This window comes from Maylandia zebra, linkage group LG22, assembly GCF_041146795.1.
Source record: "Maylandia zebra isolate NMK-2024a linkage group LG22, Mzebra_GT3a, whole genome shotgun sequence".
Taxonomy (NCBI): Eukaryota; Metazoa; Chordata; class Actinopteri; order Cichliformes; family Cichlidae; genus Maylandia; species Maylandia zebra.
The window spans coordinates 3,337,118-3,351,973 of NC_135187.1; the positions used below are offsets into that span (position 1 = coordinate 3,337,118).

A 14,856-nucleotide genomic window follows, 5' to 3' on the forward strand; every position below is an offset into this window, starting at 1 on the left:
TAATGATAATAATGAAACTATACATGCATCCCATCCTATTCCAGCTGTCTTAAGGTCAGAGGCAGGGTACACCCTGGACAAGTCAAATAGTGAAACTAATAAAGACTTTAACAAAAAGAATGAATAATTCAAATAATGTCACGATCTGCAGCAGCAGATTGTGTGGAGCGGAGAGTGAAAGGACCCAAAATCAGACACGTGGAAACAGGATGGAATTTACCAGAAAGCGAGGCGTTCATTGAGACTGCATGAAAAATACAAAGCAAAGGAAAAACAGGACTAAGACACAAATACCTAAACTGGGCAAAAACCAACACTGTGAATGTCGTGCATGAAGCATGAAACATGAAACCTGTAACTTCAATAACTCTGATATTCTTTATTATTAACTGGGAGAAAAAGTGCCGACTCAGTCTTTTGTTCCAGGACAGACTGTCTCTGTCAGATGTAAAACCAGCAAGCGTCCTCCTGACAGACCGTGGTCTTTTTCTTGTGTTAAGAGGTTTAGTGAAGTGAGTTTCTCTCATTTTGCTGTGAACACTAGAAGAGATTAACTTCTATATAAGTTGATTAAAGCAGACCTGTAGTCTCTCATCTGCCTGCATTCCTGTGTTTGTTCTGTTAGTCTGTTCTTAACATCATGTCCACTTCAAGCTCAATTCTGTCGTCATTATTTGAGTCCAGTTATTGTCTCGCTGCCTTCTGTGAGTTACTCAGCCTCTGTTTTGTGTGCTTTAACTCTCAGACTCCTGATCTCCACCTCATCCTGACAATTAGAGATCCTCAGCTAAGTCTCCACCTGCTTCACCTCTGCCACCACCAGCTTCTAGACTCTTCTCTGCTTTGGTGCTTCATCACAGTTTCACTGTCAAATAGTTCATTAATCAAACTTCAGTAAATCTTCAATTATACTTTTTTTAATGATCTCTGTTTAAACATACAGATGACACCCTGCTCTTTAATTTTACTTATTAGGTTTTAGATCAGATTAAAATGTAGATCATAAAACAACTTTGAGACTAGAAATTATGAAGAGCACACAGATAATCTATGGTTGACATGACCTCAACATCTTATAGAGAAATATTTAATATGTGGATTAAAAAATATATTTAACCATTTTCACTGCACATTACACTTGATGTGTCTGTTTACATTTTTATTTTGGTCTGGTTTTACAAATATTACAAAATCTTAATTTTTTAATGTGCATTTATTAAACTCACAGAGTCAAAGAACATGTTTTCTCTGTACGTTTTTATTCTTTTAAGAGTTTGAAATATCAGCTTTACAACAGACACAAAAGGATGAAACTAGAGGAGATTGTTGCTCTGATTGTTGTCATTATGAGATGAAAATATGACTGTTTGATGCTCTTTTAAAAATCTGCAAACAAAAAGAAACAGAGAGAAAGAGGAAAAACAGCATGAAAGACTCAGTGATTGACATCAGGACTGGGGACACTGGTCTCTCCTCAGTATCTCTGAGACCAGAGACTGGGAGCCCTGGGTGGCCTCACAGGTCACAGAGCCCACCTTCCCCCACTGGTCTGCAGTGAGCGTCAGGGTGCTGCTCCAGCTGTAGAGGCCGTCATTCTGCAGCACTCCAGGAGTCCTGCTCTCCTCCCCTCTGATGCTGCTGCTGCCACTGCTGTCGCTCGTCTTCCAGGACAGACTCCAGTCTGAGGGGAAGCCCTTGTTGGCCACACACATGAGCGTGGCCTTCCCCTGCTCCAGCTCTGCACTGGAGGGACCCAGCACCTTCAGGGCGGGGCGGGTATCACCTAGGAAACACCAATCAGCTTAGAGGACACGAACCACAATTTGAATTTCTCCGTTAAGAAGTTTCTGTCAGGTGTTTTTTCTGCTCCACCAGTCATTCACTCACACATTGTTTCACTTCCCTTTAAGAAACCTCTCATGCATATCAGCACAGAGAGAATCATCACACAGTTTGAGCTGAAATATGTTCAAACTACACTGGAAATAAAAGAAGCAGATGTGGAAACATTTACAGCAGAAGCTTTAAAATGATTAGAAGTCTAAATCATGGATGACTGAAGACATTAGTGGACACAAGCACAGAGCAGCTACTCATTCATGTAGATTTGAAATGTTATTGAACAGCTCACATGATTTCAAACTAAATCTGAAACATCTGACACGATAAAAACATCAGAAAGCAAACTTTGACTCATCCAAACAGCAGCTGATGTGGTGGAAATTTACAAACTAATCATAAGATGATGAAGTTTACTCTTGTCTACATTTTACTGTGACAGAAATGTAGATTAAACAAGAGAAACTCGCAGAGCTCATCTGAATTAGTCCAGTAAAAAGGACAAACATCAAAAACTAAATTATTTTAAATAAAAAAAATACTTTTGTCTCATCTAAGCAGCCTAACAAGTAGTTATAAAAGAAAATGATAAAACATTTAATAATAAACACAGTTTAATTAACTTACTTCCAACATCCAGTCTGGTTCCTCCACCAAAAGTCCACCACAGTGATACAAACTCATTGAGGCGCCGTACAAAAACCTCTGACTGTAGAGAGACACGGCTCTCTGACTCTGTCAGACTGAACTAAACCTACAAGCCCTCAAAATACAACTTTATCATCAGAACCACAAATAATAATTAATACTATGAAGTATCCCAGATTTTCATTGGAAATTGTCCTGAGTGTCTGAATATTCATTTCCAAAGCTGACTTTGTTTCTTAGGACAAAATTTATGAATAAAATAATTAATCAGTTACACAAAAAGTTTCCTAGCCTTTCATATTAAATGAAATCAAAGAAAAGAAAATTACATTAAAGAGAAAAAGGACATAGAAGTAACTTTGTTTTTGACTTACTTCCAACATCCAGTCTGGTTCCTCCACCGAACGTGTACCACAGTGATACAAACTGATTGAGGCGCCGTACAAAAACCTCTGACTGTAGAGAGACACGGCTCTCTGACTCTGAAACAAACAAACTCAACAAAATCATTCACTGTTTGTATCATTTAATAATATTATAATAGTGTAATTAAAACAAATAAAGCCCATTACAACAATATTTAAAGAATCTGATTTCAAAATGTAGATTTTACAGCTTTCACATGTGAAAACATCTCTTGAAACCTGGCACTTATTTTTTCACAGCTCTAAACACTGAAACTAATTCTCAGCCTAAAACGCTTCAAAAACACTTCAGATTCATGTAGTTATGTTTTGAATTTCACAAAAATATTAAGTTCTGGAAAGTGTACCAGCATTTTTTCCATATATTTTTTTAATTTCTGAAGGAACATGTCCATTGTTAAGACGCTGCCTACACATACAGGGTTTATTTAATGAGTTTTTATTTCTATTTTGGAATTCTGTCTACAAATAATGGTGTTTTAGGAAGTTTTGAAAATTCCTTCCAGGTAGAGAAGACGGTGCTCTGTGCTGTTCTCACTGTGAAGGCTTCTAACTGGTAAACATTACCATTCAATTCGGGTTTTATCACCATGTGTTGCTTTGGTTTACTTTTGACATGTTTCACACACACACACACGTTTTCAAACGACTTCACTGACATTTATTCGTGAACACTTAAATGAACTCCAGTAAATGTTTCCCCATCACTGCTTTTCTCAGTTGCTTTGGTGAAAGTCTTACATCAGGAACGTCATTCTCACCACTCTTAATGCAGCTCTCCAAATATGTAAGGCCTTTTTCACCACACAGACTCATCTATGCAAAAGACACTTCATAAAACACTTTCACCGTCGTTTTAAGACATCAAAACAGGTTTTTTTGTTTTGTTATTTTTCTCAAAACCTCACCTACTTTGGAAAGAGTACTGCATAAAATGTAGGCCTAATGTCACAAGGGGCCAAAGGCCTGTACGAAACTGGACTCAAGTGCTGGACCACATGTGGAGACGGTTGAGTTTGCTTCACACAAATCTTTATTTGGCACAAAAACACAGAGTTATACTTGACGTGGGATTCCTGACAAGAAAACGTAGCGTGGTGGCCTAAGGTGGCGTGGTGATCAAGAGGGAGAGAGGAAAAGGGGGTTAGTGGGTTCTCAGACTTCTCCAGGTGTGGTTGAATTTTAAAGAAGAGTATGGCTTATGTTGCAGGTGGAGTTGGTGGTACTTTGAGGGGAGTAGGTGAAGGTCCAGGTGAGCTGAATAGATTTAAGATGGGCTGACCTGAGCTCCAAGGGATCCTGTGAGAAGCAGTGGGAAGAGGGCAGCAGGTGTGATATTGAAATCCTTCCCAGGAGACGGAGCATGAAACTGCAGTGAGTATGGCCGAGTGCATAGACTTGGGCAAGGAGCATGAAGCATGGTAGCCTGTTAGCACCGAGGGTAAGTTGGCAAACTAGCAGTGAAGAGACGGCAACGCTGGTCTTGAATATCCTGAGTAGGTTGCTCCAGATTGGCTCCATGTGAGGAGATGACGGCTCTGCCCAGGGGCAGACACAGGAGAACATGGTGGAAATTTACCAGCAGCTCACCCGGACTGTGACAGCTAATGAGAAGTTTAAAACTGTTTTCAGAAACAAAAATCAAGTCTGATGGTTTTTTTGCAAAAGCAAAATAATACTCATTATTATTGTGTCATGTGTCAGGAAAAGAAAATGTATACAATCTGAGACCACAGCACCAACTACTGTATAGTCCAGTAAAGTCATACTGCATATGTTTATTAGGTTATTAAGTACACCTGTTAAACTGCTTGTTAATCCAAATATCAGCCAATCACATATCAGCAGCTCATAGCATTTACACATGTAGACATGTTGGACACAGCCTGCTGAGGATTAATTCAAACATCATTAAGAAAGATAATTAAAAGTGTCATGGTTGTTGATGCCAGACAGGCTGATCTGCTGGGATTTCTTTACACAGCCATTTGTAGGGTTGATGGGAACGGTCTGAAAAATGTTGATGTCAAAGGCCAGAGGAGAACGGCCTGAAAGTTTTGAGTTTATAGGACGGCAACAGTAACTCAATCAACCACTCGATACAAACAAGACGCAGAAGAGCATGTCTGCAAGCACAACATGCGACCTTGAAGCAGATGTGCTACAGCAGTAGAAGACTGCACTGCAGGGCCTGTCACCTAAGAACAGGAAACTGAGGTTATAATTCACATGAGCTGACCAAACTTGTAAGAACAAAAAAACAAAAACACGGTGCTCCAATGGCCTCCACAGTCACCAGATCTCAGTTGAAGACAGCATTTTTGGGATGTGGTTGAAAGGGGTGTCCAGCTGGCAAATCTGCAGCAATGATATGATGCTATTATGTCAATGAGGGGCAAAATCTCTGACTTGTTGAATCTATGCTACAAAGCATTCAGGCAGCTCAGAAAGCAAAAGGGGGTCCAGCCCGGTACTAGCAAGGTGTACCTAATAAAGTGGTCTGTGAGTGCATATAGTATATGTTTCTGTGTAATTACAGTAGCAGTGCCATGGCATGGACGTGTGACACAAGACTGAGATTATGCATTTCCAAATGTTTCAACTTAAACGTCTTCTGAGAACATGTGTCCATATGTGATTATAATTGAAGAGCAATTTCACTGCTTTGAAGTCATTTGAGTGGAAACACTAATGCAGTGTTGGACAGTATTCAGCAAAGTGACAGATCTGGAGTTCTGTCTGACAAAACTGTTTCGAAGAGTTGTGAGATTCAAGTGGATCAACAAAGTAACAAATCCCTTTATTAGTGTAGAAACAACAGCAGTGTGTATGTGTGTATGAAAACAACGAGAAAGGCTAATTTGATTGGGGAAAAGCATCACTGATTTGAAACTGCAGCAAACTGACAGAAACTGTAATATATGTTTGAGGTGGATGGTATTGGAGGAAATTATGTTGTATCATGATGTTTGAACCATATTTAATTTTGGATCACAGCCATCTTAATGGTCTCCTATAGCAACATTTTAAAATTGACATTGTCATCAGAAACTTTAATAATCAACAACATCGCAAACAAAACCAATAAAATGTTATGCTTAATTAAAAAATGTGTTTCCAATAAGTCAAACAGCATGTCTCACTCAATAGTACTTTACATACAGTGAGTATAACTGCATTCATACAAATAATATGGGGTATTACATTCTTTCCAAATACCAGCACAGTGGCACAAGTGGTTTAGAAAACACTTTCTCCACAAAGTCTATTGTATTCCCACTGTGAAGCTTTCAGTTAGGTCACATGATCTTCACCAGCAAGTAGAATTTACTCCAAAAAGTTACTTGATTCAATGTAACTGTACAAATGTTAAGTGTGACCCACCACTGTACACCATCATAAAGTCACTGACTAAATGCTTTCCATGAAATATTTAATGCTACAAACATGAACGAAGGAATTCAGAAAAAATATGAATTTCTTACTTCTCTACATCTTAGCAAAGAGCAACTGTTAAATGAACTTATTTCAAATATAATCAGTTAGTAGTTCTTCAGAACCCATCAGGATCTGCGTGGCGTACAGAATGTTGTAAAAACATGTAGTGAAGTCCAGACCTTTACTTTTTCACATTATGCCTTTAAACTTGTTCAGATGATTTCCATAGAGAGGCACTTTGCATCAGCAGCACCATGCTCCAGTGCTCTGGGAGAGTTTATAGTCCTGAGAGTTGAACACTGGATGACTGACAGCTGTCCTTCATCACAACAGAAGCCACAGAAATCCTCCTCATCAAAAACATGACTTTGATCTGCGTCCTCATCTGGACTCTCCTCTGCTGCTGCTTCACAGGTAAAGTCCAGAGAATCAAACTCCTCTCCTCTATCAACATCTGTCCCTCTGAAATGAAGCCCACAAAACCATGAAGCTGCTTTATGTTTTTGTCTCTGTGTCCTCAGAGTCCAGAGGACAATATACAGTGACTCAGCCTGGAGCAGTGAGCTCTGCTGTGGGAGGAACTGTGAGCATCAAGTGTACGACCAGTCAGAATGTTTATAGCTCCAACTGTTTAGCCTGGTACCAACAGAAAGATGGAGGAGTTCCTAAACGTCTCATTAAGTATGCTAGCAGTCGAGAATCAGGGATTCCAGCTCGTTTTACAGGCAGTGGATCAAACTCTGACTTCACTCTGACCATCAGTGGAGTCCAGGCTGAAGATGCAGCAGTTTATTACTGTCAGAGTCTTCACTGGCTGAACAGTCAGTATGTGTTCACACAGTGAAAAACAGTCGTACAAAAACCTCCCTCAGTCAGACTGAACAGAAACTGAAGTGACTGCTGCAGCTGGAAGATACTGCAGAGACTGATACAGTTCACTGAGGACACAGACACACACACACACACACACACACACACACACACACACGTGCACACACACACGTGCACACACACACGTGCACACATTTGATTTCAATCTAAAAATAGTTTCTTTCTCGTTTTCCTTTACATTTAACTAAAAATAAGTCAGATGTTCCAAAGTCGAACAGTTATTGAAAAAACGCTTCATCATGACCTTTGACCTCAGTTTCATACTACAGCCGCCGTAATATAATCTATGATTTGTTAAATTTGAACAATTATCAGTAAAATAAGACCTTCCTGTTAACATATACAAAATACAATCATTAAATATCATACAGCTCGACATAAAAACTACATTTTATTTTAAATAATCTAAACATAAGTTTGCGGCTCAAAAGCAGAAGTCATGAGTTGCTTTCATGATTAAATCACATGTGTCCATAACTACACATACATAACATCCAAATCATATGCAGTGACATATTTGTCACATATATACAACCCTTACTCTGAGATTCAAAGTTCATCCTGCACTTTAGACTTTCAGATGAAACAATCTCACCTCGAGTTACAGTCAGTACCTGTTGAGGAGCTTTCAGTGACAACACACGATCAGATAGAAGCGTCCATTTATTATTGACATGTATGTGCTAAAAATAGCTTTTGTCCAGATTCACTGAGAAGTTTGTATCCCAATCTTTAAACACATGAAGGATCAAGCGCTAACACTTCTAATTTTAGCAGCCACACCACCACATGTAAACTACTGCGTCCATCTGGATTTTGACGTGACCGACACAATGCATTATGGGACTGTTGTTCACGCAAATCTGAGTTTATAATGGAAAAAGGAGCCAGAGGTTGGTTTGGTGTTTTAAAGTTAAAATTTGGAGATTAGCTGCTCTGCTGCAAAATGATGCAGTCGCTCATCTGACCGAACAGAAGCATTTTATGTAGGGTGACCAACCGTCCTCTTTTCCTCAGACATGTCCACTTTTCACATTCTGTCCGGGGCGTCCGAGGGGATTTTCGAGATTGATGAATATGTCCGGGTTTTCCTGTAGTCCGACAGAGGACCCATGTGTGAGACGTCATCCCCGAACTGCTGTTTTGTGAGGGCTTGTTCTGCGCTCACAGACGGGACTGACAGCACGCAGCAACGCGTCTAATGATGTTTAAAAGATCCCAAAGCGCATACCGAGCATTTACCCGGTTAGCCGATGGCACTTCGCTCTCACTCTGCAGGCCTACTTGTTGTTCCTAGAGTATTTAAAAGTAGAATGGGAGGCAGAGCCTTCAGTTTTCAGGCCCCTCTTCTGTGGAACCAGCTTCCAGTTTGGATTCAGGAGACAGACACTATCTCTACTTTCAAGATTAGGCTTCAAACTTTCCTTTTTCCTTAAGCATATAGTTAGTGCTGGACCAGCTGACCCTTAGTTATGCTGCAATAGACGTAGGCTGCCAGGGATTCCCATGATGCATTGAGGTTTTCCTTTCCAGTCACCTTTCTCACTCAGTATGTGTTAATAGACCTCTCTGCATTGAATCATATCTGTTATTAATCTCTGTCTCTCTTCCACAGCATGTCTTTCATCCTGTTTTCCCTCTCTCACCCGAACCGGTCGCAGCAGATGGCCTGAGGGTTCAGCTTTTTTTTTGTGTGTATATGGTGTTACGGATTCAAATATTGGGGATGGAGACAAGAGAAAAAACCACAATAACAACACTGGTCCGGCCGGGTTGAGTCAAACGATGATTTTAATGAACACACGCGTGGGAGATGGACACTGTATGCAGATAGCCTCGGATCTCAAAATGGTGGAGCATTGCTCAAACTCTTATAGCCTCTGGTGCCCCCACCTTATCATAAAAAGCCTAAACATTCACATGCTTTCTCTCACACAGCGCCTAAGCTACGACCTTGGCTCCCCGTCTATCTGCTCCTGCTGAGATGGGGCAGAAAACTCCAGTATATTCTGTTCTCTTCTAATCAGACAAATAAGGCGATGACTTTCTGCAAACAGTATTTCTCATAACTCAGCAGTATAATGCATCATAAAACAATATCATTCATCCACAATAAATCAGCAGTCTAATGTAATGCAAATCAGTTTAACTAATGCAATAGTTATCGGCTTCTTCTAATTCAGGAGAATAATGCCAACTAAAACTACATAATAATTCCCAATCTTTAATTAGGGGTCTAACATGGCATAAAATAATATTATAATCTAACAATTCCCCCTGATGAGGTCATTAGAATAATGACCTCACCAACACCCTTCAATTCAGTGTGGCCGGGTTCATCTCTTCTCACTCCTGAGGTCCTTTGTCCCCCTGATGGGCGAACCATATGTGAGATGACCTCTGTGTTTGCGCAGTTCAGATGTAAGAAAAACTATTATTACAACAATAGCAGGTACAGATGACACTCCCCAGTTCTCCCACAGCTTTATTTTGGTGCTACCTTATACCCTTCAGACGTACTCAGACTAGAACCTCTGTCCAAGGAGCTTTTAGCCTTTTATTTTATTGCTGCAGCTACCAGTGTCGTCCAGTTGGGTGATCCTCTGCTCTTCATTCTTCAACCTTAGGGGTTAGACAACCCTTCAGTCGTGGCACAGATCAGGGGATTATTCTGCCCCGATTTCAAACAACGATCTGTGTATCCTCCAGAAAAAGGAACAGGAAGGTGTCCCCCTTTTTGCCCAAGAGCCTCTCGAACCTCGTTGGTCTGGTGTTCCTGGATTTCCGCCAACCCCTTCATGGTTATTGCTGTGTTTATGGGATCCATCCTTTTGTGGTGACTAGCTGGAGCCCAAACGCCATGACCCTTGGACCCAGTTGATGTCTCGGCAGTCACTGTGTCTGTCTCTGCTGCGGAGGATCCTCGCATATCTGTGACCTCGTCTGGTGTCTGTTCCTTTCTCTGTAAGAGACAGAAAACCAAAACACCTCTCTTCCTAACCCTAATAATCGGGCGACCGTGGCTCAGGGGGTTGGGAAGCGTATCTGTAACCGGAAGGTTGCCGGTTCGATCCCCGGGCTCTCTGTCCTGGTCGTTGTGTCCTTGGGCAAGACACTTTACTCTACCGCCTACTGGTGTTGGCCAGAGGGGCCGATGGCGCGATATGGCAGCCTCGCCTCTGTCAGTCTGCCCCAGGGCAGCTGTGGCTACAACTGTAGCTGCCTCCACCAGTGTGTGAATGTGAGAGTGAATGAATAGTGGCATTGTAAAGCGCTTTGGGTGCCTTGAAAAGCGCTATATAAATCCAATCCATTATTATTATTATTATAATCTAATGTTGTTATCTACTGACCTACTAGTGATTCAGAATTGGTTTAAAAACATTCAGAATGTCCCAGGGACTTATTCTAATCATATCCTATGTGTGTGTAAGCGTGTTTGCATTTAGCCCTCTGCACTCAAAGTCAATACCTACAATATATCAGTCCGGACCATCACGCCGAACGAAGCTCATGACCTTCAAAAGACCAAGTGCCAACTCATTATAAGCACATTTGCAAGGTGTGTCTGAAAATTATTGAAACCCCTCTTTTTAACAAAAGACAAACAAATTAACAAATCTTCTAAACGCTATTCAGTTCATTTCAATGATTAATGCTTAAACATGGACGTGATGATCTATGCTTCTCACTGATTCTCTACAAAGGACCAGAAACTTCTCGGACCGCTATTAGCTTAAGCTTTACCATACCTAAGGTATTAAAGACACAAATAAAGTTATAAAAAGTTATGTTAAAACTCAACTTCCCCCCCCTTTTTTGACACATCCCAATGTGTCAAATCAACGGAGCTAGAACATTCAAAAAAGAAAAGGTTAGGCAGCTACAAGGTTTCCCAGATTGTTATGGTGATCTGCGTGTAACGTTCTGACTCAGGTATTTAATATTTTAATAAATGTCGTTTAATTAACTGCCACTACTTAAACTTAGCAAAAGGCATAATTGAAAAAAAGATCACAAACAATAACATGATATCAGTGTTTTGTAAGCGCGTGCGGCCTTCTGTGCTCGAAGCCTTTTCCCTCAATAGATCAGTCAGACATTCACGCTGACTGTAGCTTTTAACCCTTATTAACTTGAGCACAACTCTACAATGAGCAACAAATCGCGATATGTATAAAAATGATCATGGTTACACCTGCAATGAAAAATTATATCATTATCCTAACACCTGTAAATAGAAGATTCATCAGAGGTTATAACCATCACAGGAACACAGATGTTAGTATAAGGTCAAAAGCTTCAATAAATGATCATCGATGCAATGCTGTTACATGATTCTCATACAATAATACTGCTGATATTAAAATAACAGTAAAACACCCCCTTTTATCCCGTTTCACTTGACCCATAAACGTGTATAGATGCCTCTTTTAAATTTTATTTCCCCCTGATTTCTCCCTCACTGACCACAGCAGGGGGATCTTAGTTTTGACTCAGCCATGAATCCAGCTCACCTGATTCATCAGTGAGCTCCACCATCACTGGTGTCTGACAGGGTGGTGCTGCATACTCTTCCTTTAATGTCACTATTTTCAACCTGTTAATTAGAGTGCTTAAACCTGAAGTCGACTACGTCCACAACAAGTCAATACAGCTGTAAATGTGGCCAATTATCAATCTATTACCAATCAATAACAACAGATAACTTCTATTTTATGCACGCTTTTAATCAACCACTCACCCAGAGGATCTCCAATCCCAGGAAATTCCTTCTCCTCATTTAATGAGTCTGTCCTCCTTCCATGCCCCGGTAACTGGTCCATCCAGAGCCATATGATCTCAAAATATACATACAACAAGCCAAACCACACCTTGGTCACACCAACCCTTTTCCGCCCCGAAGATGTCCAATGCCATCCTAGTCTGGACTGCCAAAGGTGACTTTAACGCTGACTGTTCTGACAATCCATTTTATAACGTTTCCTGGTCAGATTTGCCAATCTCTGCACCAGGGTTTTAATCGTTTTGCCATTTTCATTAGTTGTTATTTTTATTTAGTTTCGACTCCAGATTTTCAATTTTTACCAGTTGTAATTAGTTTTTACCAATTCTTTGCTAGTTTAGTCTAGTTTTTATTTTCTGAAAATCCTTAGTTTCAGTTTAGTTTTAGTTGTGTTTTGCAAAAATTAAGTGTAACAAAATCTCAGTTCCATCATATCAATCATGCTCTTCTGGTTATCCTTGGGTGTTGAGACTAATAACTATTAACTCTTGCCGCACCGAGTGTTCCTAATTTTGGTTGAAGTGAATTGATAACCTTTTTGAAGGCGATTGATTCACACATTTATTTAGATGTCCCAGTCCTGTTGTCTCGGGATACATCACGCTGCCTTATCTGGGGTTAGCTGTTTTCTGGGGATGCGGGTTGAGTGGGGGAGCTCCTCAAGGAGGGGGAGTGTGCTCCCCCTGATGAGCTCTTCAAGGTAAGCTAGGTTAACCTTCTTGTGTGAGCTTTTCAAGTGCACTTCGAGGTTTGTGGGATTTTTAGTTTTATACATGTCCCTCATAACCCCCTAATCACCCAATATTTCATTTTTGCACACTGTAGTACACATTTAGTTTTTGCTTGTAGCTCTCATACTCTACTTGCCACTCCTCTAAGTCCTGATGTTTCTTAGAGAGGACAACAGTATCTTTAAAATTATATCACATGTGTGGGGGTGTGGCCTTGCCAATTGTTTTTCTTTTTTTTTTAACTCAGGTTTTGTTTAATTTTTAAAAATAAACATCTAGTAAATAATTCGAGGGGTCTTTAAGGATTAAGCTTATTTAGTTTCACGGAGAACATGACTAATTTATTAATGTGTGCTCTACACATTGGGACTTTGTACTTATATTTATTTCACTTTTTCCTAATAGACAACTCTTTGACAAAGGCAGAGAGAATTCATAATTCAGGGGGAATTCATAGCAGAATAATTGAGCGAGATTCAAACATAGATTCTTCTGAGGATGCGAGTCATGTGAGCCAGATACGAGAGGGTCACAACCCAATAAGAACCACACAAAGATTATCGAGATGCAGTGGCAGATGTAATAGAGAAAAACACAGGGCCACCTGAAAACTGTCGTCCTATCTGGTCCAAAACCAACATGTAGGAGAATCTGGAATTTTTGATTTTGAGTTAAAAATAAAATATGGGTAAAATGCAGAAATGTTTTCCAGTAAAGTAAAAATAAGAGTCGCAATTATAGCTGAATCCATGACACCTAATTGTTTCTACAAGATCACGTTGTTGCTAAAAGTTATCAGTGATCTCAATGTGCGAACAGAACTCCCAGTATCTGGAGTTCAAGCTCCTCTTGGCTGAGAAACCAGGGACAAACATGTGAACAAGACCTGAATAATACCAATAATGAAAAGTTCTCTCCGAAAATCAAGAAAAGGAAGCCCCAATCAGATAAGAGTGTAGCAAAATATGGTTCACTCCACTTGCCTGACATGGTTAACAGTCCAAGGCATTTCAGTTGTAGAATGGTTGGGTGCAACAGTAAAACATATGTGAGATGTGGGAAGTGCCAAATGTTCCTTTGTGTCTCCAAATAAAAATCACAGTACTTCCTCAGATATCATAAATGAATTGGCTTTTGTGAAATAGAAAGCCCAGTGCAATCACTTGTTCCTGAACCAATGGCTTACAGCTAGTGAAGTGTCAGTGACTTCTAAGTTGATCCCTGATCTACATTTTTATGATAATGTTATATAAATAAGTTTTAATATCCTGCTTACAAAAATTTCAGAGGAACATGTAATCTTCTTAAATAGCTCTTGAATGTTGTTAGTTTCACATTCGTGATCAATGAACTCCCCTTGTGCACTGTAGTGCACATGTTGTAAAATTTAAATAAAATTAATTAAAAACAATTTTGTTTTTGTAATGTGTTTATTTTACCGTCCCAACACTTGATTTATCTTAAAAAGAAAAAAGAAAAAAGAAAAAGAAAAAATGAAAATACTTATCAATGCAACTAAACACATTTTGCTATAAATCTAGTTAATTTTAGTTAGTTTTGTGAACATTCATTACAGTTTTGGTTAGTTTTCCTTTTTGTCTTGATTTTATTTCCGTTAACGCAAATTTTCAACTTCTAATTTTCGTTATTTCATTTGTTGTCTTTGATAATAATAACCTTGCTCTGCACCCTGGAATAAACATAATCAACTTGATCAACATTTTGCTGCGTGTCAATTCACCATCTTATCGATTCAAGTGCTCCATCCTTACGTGGTTTGTGACATTATGTTTATCTAAATCTCCACTTCGTCTCTAAATGTTTGAAGAATTTTTCAAGTTCGGGGTCAAATTTTGAGAATTTGACCATAAGTGAAAGTTATGGCGTTATCACCCCCTTTGGGGATTACCTTTTTCCAGTTTTGATGATATTCCTCCCCATTCTCTATTTTTTGCAAGTACCCCTCTTCGGTGGCGAGAAACTGTTGGTGTGGTCAAGCGGGTCCTGTAAAAACAAAAGCTCAGGACAGAACAGTCACCAATCATGTACTTCATTCAAAATTAACATATATTGAACTTCATATTGATCCTCTGAGTGT

General features: G+C 39.7%; 1 pseudogene; it reads right to left on the minus strand.

Moving 5' to 3' along the window:
* Positions 1–1,448: 1,448 nt before the first annotated feature.
* LOC112430284 (Ig kappa-b4 chain C region pseudogene) lies at positions 1,449–12,161 on the minus strand (annotated as a pseudogene).
* Positions 12,162–14,856: the final 2,695 nt, after the last annotated feature.